Source organism: Homalodisca vitripennis, chromosome 2 (assembly GCF_021130785.1).
Source record: "Homalodisca vitripennis isolate AUS2020 chromosome 2, UT_GWSS_2.1, whole genome shotgun sequence".
NCBI classification, from domain to species: domain Eukaryota; kingdom Metazoa; phylum Arthropoda; class Insecta; order Hemiptera; family Cicadellidae; genus Homalodisca; species Homalodisca vitripennis.
In genome coordinates, this window is record NC_060208.1 from 56,717,434 (window position 1) to 56,725,326 (window position 7,893).

General features: G+C 30.7%; 1 protein-coding gene across 3 annotated transcripts in view; it reads right to left on the reverse strand.

Annotated features, from left to right (window-relative positions):
* Positions 1-7,659, reverse strand: part of LOC124354003 (axin) — a 106,958-nt gene extending 99,299 nt beyond the window's left edge. For all 3 annotated transcript variants that reach the window (XM_046804115.1, XM_046804116.1, XM_046804114.1), the window contains exon 1: positions 7,412-7,659. The gene's annotated coding sequence lies outside the window, so the exon portion shown is untranslated. The remainder of the gene's footprint in view (positions 1-7,411) is intronic.
* Positions 7,660-7,893: the final 234 nt, after the last annotated feature.

Here is a 7,893-nt window from a genome sequence, read left to right on the forward strand (position 1 = left end):
AGGCCAATTGACTAACAGAGAAAGTTGCTCACGTTTTTGAAGATTTACTTAATTTTTATAGTTTTTACAAGATCTATAAGTTAAACACGTTAATTTGGCATTGCTGCAGGAGTTTGTACTTAGTTGGAACTTACTTACACCAAACAATACATTCACGATAACTGTTTTCTCATAAAGAGGCACTACTAACCATATGCTCCCCCAGTCCTGTTCGGTAGCTACGGCACTGCCGGAGATCCCTTTGATCCGCCGACACAGATCGACGACACCTCCCCCTCCTCCCAAGACCATGCCACTCTCTGGGTGGGACGGCCGGCAGACAGCTGCCGATGCAGCGGTCTACCTCAACTTTCTTTAGGTCCCTCGATAGCAACTAAATCACCGGGATAAGTACTAATGAACACTGCTTTCAATCGTTTCAGATACGAGTGTTGCCATCATGATTTTGCATTAGAATTCATTATATTTATACAGCCGAAGCATTGCATAAATGTTTTACCCTCATTCGCGTGTGATCACCAAAACGTTTTAGTAGAATACCACTGGCAAAGAATGTGAAGCTGCTATTGAAAAGTATTCCTATCTCAAAAAAGAAAATAATAAAGGATAAGCCATTCCAGGAACGGGACACTGTAAACGTGTTGTTACCTAATACGTTTGTACTGAGCAACTGGTTTAGCATCTAAGCATTCAGCAAGTGTTCGATATTTCTGTTTGTTTTACATTCATCCAGGAATAAATTTTTGTATGATAGTTGATTCAAGTACTGGTGTTGTCAAGTATTTTTCCCAGGTCTTTTGAAATATTTTTGCATATTTCTTATATGGAACGGTCCAAATTCTTTGAATGACTCGTGGAATAAGTGTTTGTTCTGAGTGTTCTTGTTTCCATTACATTTAAATGTTACACAATCTCTGTATAAATCCCTCACAACATTGTTGTTTCTATATAAGATCAATGTGGATAATATTGGAGTTTGGTAATTATTGTGGGTTGCAAATTTTGTAAACTTTTAAATTTTAAGCTAGCAGGTATAATGTTAGGAAATAACGTTCACAATACGGTATTCCCACTTCAAAATGTTGTATGCATAATAATATCAAAAGTAATTGTTTTCTTTAACCATTCCTAGGTTTTGATTAAATTTTCATTGCCGTGCTGATAATCCATTAGAAGCACAAACTGACCACACAACTGCAGATATTTTTGTTACACTGTTCTTAAAAATTTATGTAGAATTTAAAATATTTTGTGTAAAACATTTTGAACATGGGATGAAGATATGAGAGTTTGTTTATTTTAAATATTAAATATGGTGTTTACTTTATATATTATTTGTGGATATTTCCAAAGAATCTTTTAATGGTTACACCAATACATTACCTAAAATTATTATTTTTTTATTTAAAAAATAACCAATATTTTACTTTACTTGTACTACATTTGTATCATTTAGAGCCCATTAAGTTGCTTAAAACACTTCCACATAATTTTACTCTTAAAAAATGTTTATATGAATTTGGTATAAAATTACAATGGAAACTCACAGATATGAAAATACACATGGACCAAAATAGAGTTAAATTGGTACTTTGGTATTATTTTGAAGCCAATGTTTTTAGAAATTCTTTTCTTACCACGGACCAAAAAACTACATTATAAGAAAGAAATTACTTTATTTTAGTTACTGTCAAAATTACATGCTATTAAGACGATGTGTTCTTGTTTTCTGCCTCCAAAAAAGAAGCAATGTCGGCGATCTCCACGAGAATGACGACACTCTGTTCTATTTACTATTTATTATTAGGTTATATAAGTACGTAAATACAGACGTACGTATAATAAATGTAACAAGTCAATGACGGCTCACGTCATCTGAGCATGAACTTACGTACGGTACAATCTCGAGGAATTTTTTCGCAAGAGGTGCGGGGCACCAATGTCCGCACTCACTGATGGCCAGGGGCATTTCCGATCGGTACTTTCCCGACCTCAGATCACGTCTAGATCGCCCAACTTTTCCCACGTCAGATTACGTTGGACGATCTAGACGTGATCTGAGGTCGGGAAAGTACCACTCGGAAATGCCCCTGGCTATCAGTGCGGGGCTTCGGTGCTACCACGCACTTCTTGACAAGAGAGAAAAACAGCCCTCGAGACCATACCCAAATTAAAGCTGAGATCACGTGACCGCTCGTAAAGATTATCTTTAACTTTGGTACTACTAGTAACGTATTTATAATAAATTAATCTAAACCTACTCTTATCGCGTAATAATTAGCAATAGATAGGGACAGAATGCCCCCTCTAATTGATATCACTTCTTTTGGGAGGCAAAAAACAAGAACCGATCATCATAATGACATCACACAATCTACACAGTACGTCAAATAAAGTTTGTTATTTCTAATAAAGTAATTTTTGTCCCTCCCTGGTAAGAAAAACTCTTCCAAAAATAGTGGCTTCCAGATAATACCACTGGTCAAAGGTCCAATAGAGTGGAAATAAAAAATGTATGTTAATTATTTCAAGGAGTCATTCATTTTTCTTATACTACTTATTTCTTTTAATAAAATGTATTAAGCTACAAAATATCTTCTATTGTTTTATTGCTCCTAATGATTTTAATATTATCAAATTCACTATGGATAATGGACAATTTGAAATTATATTAGGATTTTTAACTTTTGCTATTGGTTTTTGTTACAGGAAATAGACATTATTTAGGGGTCTGGAATTACATTTTTGACTGATGTAAAATAATGTCTTATAAAATATGTCAGTAGCAAGTTGTTCAAAATATTTTAATATGTTTTATAATGATGGTGAATGTTCAAATTATGCTATACTGTCCAGTTTTGTATTTTTCATTTATATTAATTCTCCATGTGGTAAATATACTTTTCACGGAAGACATAAACTGCCACAATTTCAAACACATTTTTTGGGTCCAAAACAATTGTTTACCACAATTGGTGGACACCACACTTATTTAAGTTTCATGTGTAAGTACCACCTTATTTCTAATTAGATAAAAAAGATCAATGGTTTTTCAAACTTGAAATATTTTTGTTTCTATGATTTATCACGTTACCCTGAGATTGAGCCACATTAAACACAGAACTCTGAAGGATACAGATTGAATACTGTGTCTTTCCACATGTTCCACCTTCCTTCTCAAAAAATAAATGAAAATTATTCACCTTACTACATATTTACAAATGTGTATGGTTTGAACATATTACAAATATCTCAATACAAAACTTTAGTAAGAGTGACATACAACGGAAGCATTGTATGTAAAATATCACACCGTTCTTAGATACAATTAGATTTAATATGATGAAAATTAATTAGTTTATGGAACTAAAAAGCATTGAACAGCTTAACACTCTCTGGCCTACTTGAAGAGCTACGGTAATGATAATTACAATTACACTTCGTGTACAGAAACATAGATTTCTGGGCTGAAATATTTATATTGTACAATATTAGTTTATTTGATATAATTTACAGTTATCTTTTGTAATGTGTTAGACAGCATCGCTTGTAAAGTTTAGAAAATATATTTATATCTTATTTTCTAAGATTAGTTCTCCCTACTCTCCCTTGAAAAGCAAGCATTATTTCAAACTAATTTTAGCACACCTTTTGGATTTCATTATCCTAATAATTTATTTTCAAGTCTGTTAGTTTTTTTAATAAAAGTCCTCTATGATTACCAAAATAATAAGCTACATAAGTTATTTCGTACTGTTCATATTAAGAATATTTTTGTTATATAATTAATTGTATTTATCTTATGACGATCTTGAAAATTGTGTATTGTTAGTCTTTCATAATATATACTGTAATGTATTTTATATATTTTTCTCACATTTTCATGAAATCAAACATCAAAGTTGATAGTTGGTAGCCTAAACATAAATTCTTTAAGATCCATTCTATGATATTTTTAAACACGTAACTTAGCTATGGAGACAAGGATTGATTGAATGCTAATGTTGAGTTTAGCTCCATTTCCTCTTCCTGTGACAGTGTTAGATTTCAGATGCTGCACTAAGTGAAAGGTGATAATGGAACTAAACTCAACTTCGCATATTTTTAAAGTTAGATTCAAAGGTTTAAAATATACTCCAGTGGTTTAATTTATACAGCCTACTAGCGGACCCGGCGCACTTCGCTGCGCATTTCAATAAGTTTCCCGCGGCTTCGCACGCAATTTCCTGTTGAAAACAGTACACTATATTCACTTATTCACTTATTCATTTTCTATCACATTCTAAACATTGCTGAGATAATTGATAGTCGTTCCTTCGTGAGCTTCTTGGGCGCATTATGAAGGTATGTACCACATTCCTGATACTTTCTGTCAAAAAAAAAACAACTAAGGTTGATTTTATAACATTCTTTATATTTGTAGCCAACGTAAGATAGTAATTATGATATCTGCATTGCTCTTCTGATCAAGCATGAGCATGGTTTATATTAAATAAATATTGCAGTTAAAGGTGAATTTTTACGTCAAATTTGAATTGTATTATCTGGATAGTAAAGTCTATGTTTAACAGTGATTGCAGAAACAGTTTAAACAAAATTTGTCGTAACTCTTAAGCTTACTCTATGCTTTAAAACTATAAGTGTAGTAATTAAATTATATATAAAAATATTTTTTGTCGCATTATATATGTTTACAAAGAACAGCTGATTAAAAATTTGAAAAGACTCTTTCACTTAATAACATATGTTTGCTGCAATGCATTTCTTACGGGTATTTCTGTAACCAGTGGGGCGGAATCCTGAATCGGGAAAGGGATAAAAAGTATCCTATAACCTTCTACAGATCAAGACGAACAAATTTTAAAAAAAAATTAGGCGAATCCGTCCAGCCGTTTGTGAGTGATGCTGTTACACACGAACAGTTTCATTTTTATATAATAGATTTCAATTTCAAATTATATAAAATTTTAGTCTCTAAAATTGTCAAGTCGCTATGTCATCTTTGACTTATTTAACCATCAAACAAGGCTTTAAACCCTTGACAAAAAATCTTATATAGGTAATGTTCCCAATGAACTGAACTATCTCATAAAAGTATAGAAATATGTGATAAGATTGAAAAGATAGTGTTTTGTACAAAGACTGTATTTTTGTCAATAATGAAAATTACTTGGTTTTTTTACATCTGTGTTTTATTTATTGTCACTATATTTTATACTAAAACATGACTATCATTATAAGTATTATTGTGTTGGGTTTTTTTTATATAAAAAAACAGTACCTATTATTTTTAATTTCCCCTTATTCCAGTAAGAATAAATATTTACACAATTTATAATATCTTTTACAAATTATATTCTACACTATTATCGAAAAAATTATTAATTTACAAACAATTTTTTTTTTTTAACAAACACTCAAACAACAGTTTTACTTAGTCAATTTGACCACATATTCCAAAAGTGTGCAACTCTTAGCCTATTATACAACATGCAGTGTAATAAAATATTGTAAACATAGTAATTTTCAAAAATAAATTATAAAATCTTTTTATTTTTAGCTTTGCAGACTTTAGCGTTAAATTGAATATGCTAGATCTTTCAAACCGACACCATCTTTTCAGAAAGATCTCTTCTACAATACTTGTTATCTTCAATAAAAGCAACATTTTATTCCCAAAATAGGCTCCAAAGATTGGTGTTTAAAAATTTGGAAATCTAACTTTTTGGAAACTTAAAAAACAAAGATTGAGTTTATTTATCAGGGGAAATGGGGAATTGGTTTTTTCTTCTAGCTGTAATCGCAGCATCACCTCAGTTACGCAGTTGACGTGTTCCCAAATTTGCCTGAATATAGATGAATTGGTGCTTGGAGTCTTACCCTTAAAGTACATTTTTTATTTTATTTAGTACAATTAATAACTGCACAAGATATATTTTATAGAGGCTGATAAATGCTCTTAAATGATTTTACAATGAGCGATACATAAGAGTTTGCAGAAATACTTCTTGTAAACAATCCATTTCTCAACTCGTAAAATGAATCACATTGGAGTGAAGAATATTTTTTTCTGCAAATAACGAGATTCAGCCCACGTTTCTGTTCCCTAGATCAATCACAGTGATTGAAGTTAAAATTACGTATTTTCAGATGTAATACTGAATGATCGGCATAAGTTTTGAAGGAAATTGATGTAGCATGTTTTAATTTTATTTAATATGCTATATCTAGCATATGAAATAATGCTGTATCTAGATACATAAAATAAATCGAAATGTGTAGTTTCTATAGCTTTCAGAATCAATTGAGACAAAAATCATCAAATATAAATGCATGTTTAATTGCAGGAAAACCTGTAAGCTACTGCTACCCCCCCCCCTCCCATTAAGATTTCTAGGGACATACTACGGTATGCTCAGTCTGCAACACTTCTAGTGTTAAACTTTATCTTTATCTTGTGCTGTTTTATATATATATATATATATATATATATATATATATATTCTCACTAAAAATAAACGGTTTTTCTGTTAAACGTGTTATTTAATACATAAACAGAAGATCCATCAGTAACCGTGATGACAGACAATCATTCAATCATTGCCAAACAAAAAATAATTTTTTTTTATGCTTTAATATTTTTTTTTCGGTAGGTAGATAACTTTATAAAAATTGGTAAACATGTTTAAAATTAAGTGTAATACATTTTGGCTCGGTTTTATTGAATGTAGGCTTTTTTATACTTCTTTGAACACTGACCCCAATAATTTAAAAAAATAAGGTAAGATTTTCAGATTATTTTATTTCTCTAATAATTTAAGACAATTTTGGGTACATAAAATATCAACAAACTTATTTTTGTAAGAAACAAAAGTAAATTATAAAAATTGGCAGATGAATAACATAGTAATGACATTTTTAATCACTGTGTAAGTTGCTGAAAACGGCTCAGTATTTTTGGATAACAACTATAAACCTTCTGGCATTTTTGAATAGGCCTAGTAGTAGCCTACTCAGAAAAATTTATGGTAATGAAAGTGTTAAAATAAATTACTAAGATGCAAAGCTAATTGCATCTAAAAATTAATTTACTTATTGCTCATTTGTTTAAGAATCTATTATATTTAAATTCTAAAGTTAGGCTACAGCCTGCATGGGCTAACAGAAGAAAGTAGCCACTTAACCCTATTTATTTCTTAAATTATTTAGGAATTTTTTAGTCACTGAATATAACATATAATTAGGGAACTCAATCTATGTTGATATATTTTAATTTAAACAACTTAAATTAAAAACATATTTTCATATAACCTAACCGCTGCGTTACTGAATTTACATATCAAAAGAAATCACACCATCCCTTTGGAGGAAACCGCCCTTTCAAGTTTAAACTTAACTTTGCCTTGCTTACCTTAGAAATACCTGTCCCTTTGATGTTGTTTGAAGTATTAAACACAGCGAACTCCTTTGATAACTTGACACTTGCACACATTTTAACAGTACTAAACCATTTTTTAAACCAATAACAACCTATAAAAATAATAACTATCACATTATAACTTAACAAAACAGCTTTGTCAACATTTAACATCAACAAAAAACTTACAACTTGTTACAGAAATTCAAGGCAGACATGTTTGATCTTAGTGCGCTCTAGTGGGTGATCATTGAAACTATTCAAAAGTCGCAGCCAATCAGATTCTTCCTTGAAAATATTCTTCTTCTTTCTATATTACATATGAGTACGCAAAGACTGTCGTGACATTTCTGTTATAAAAATACTTAAATTTTTACCATACTGTAATAACTGCCAGCATATTGGAAATATAATGTTCTAGTAAACAAACAATGTATAATGATTGCTTATTTATTTACGGTTCTATCATAGTTACA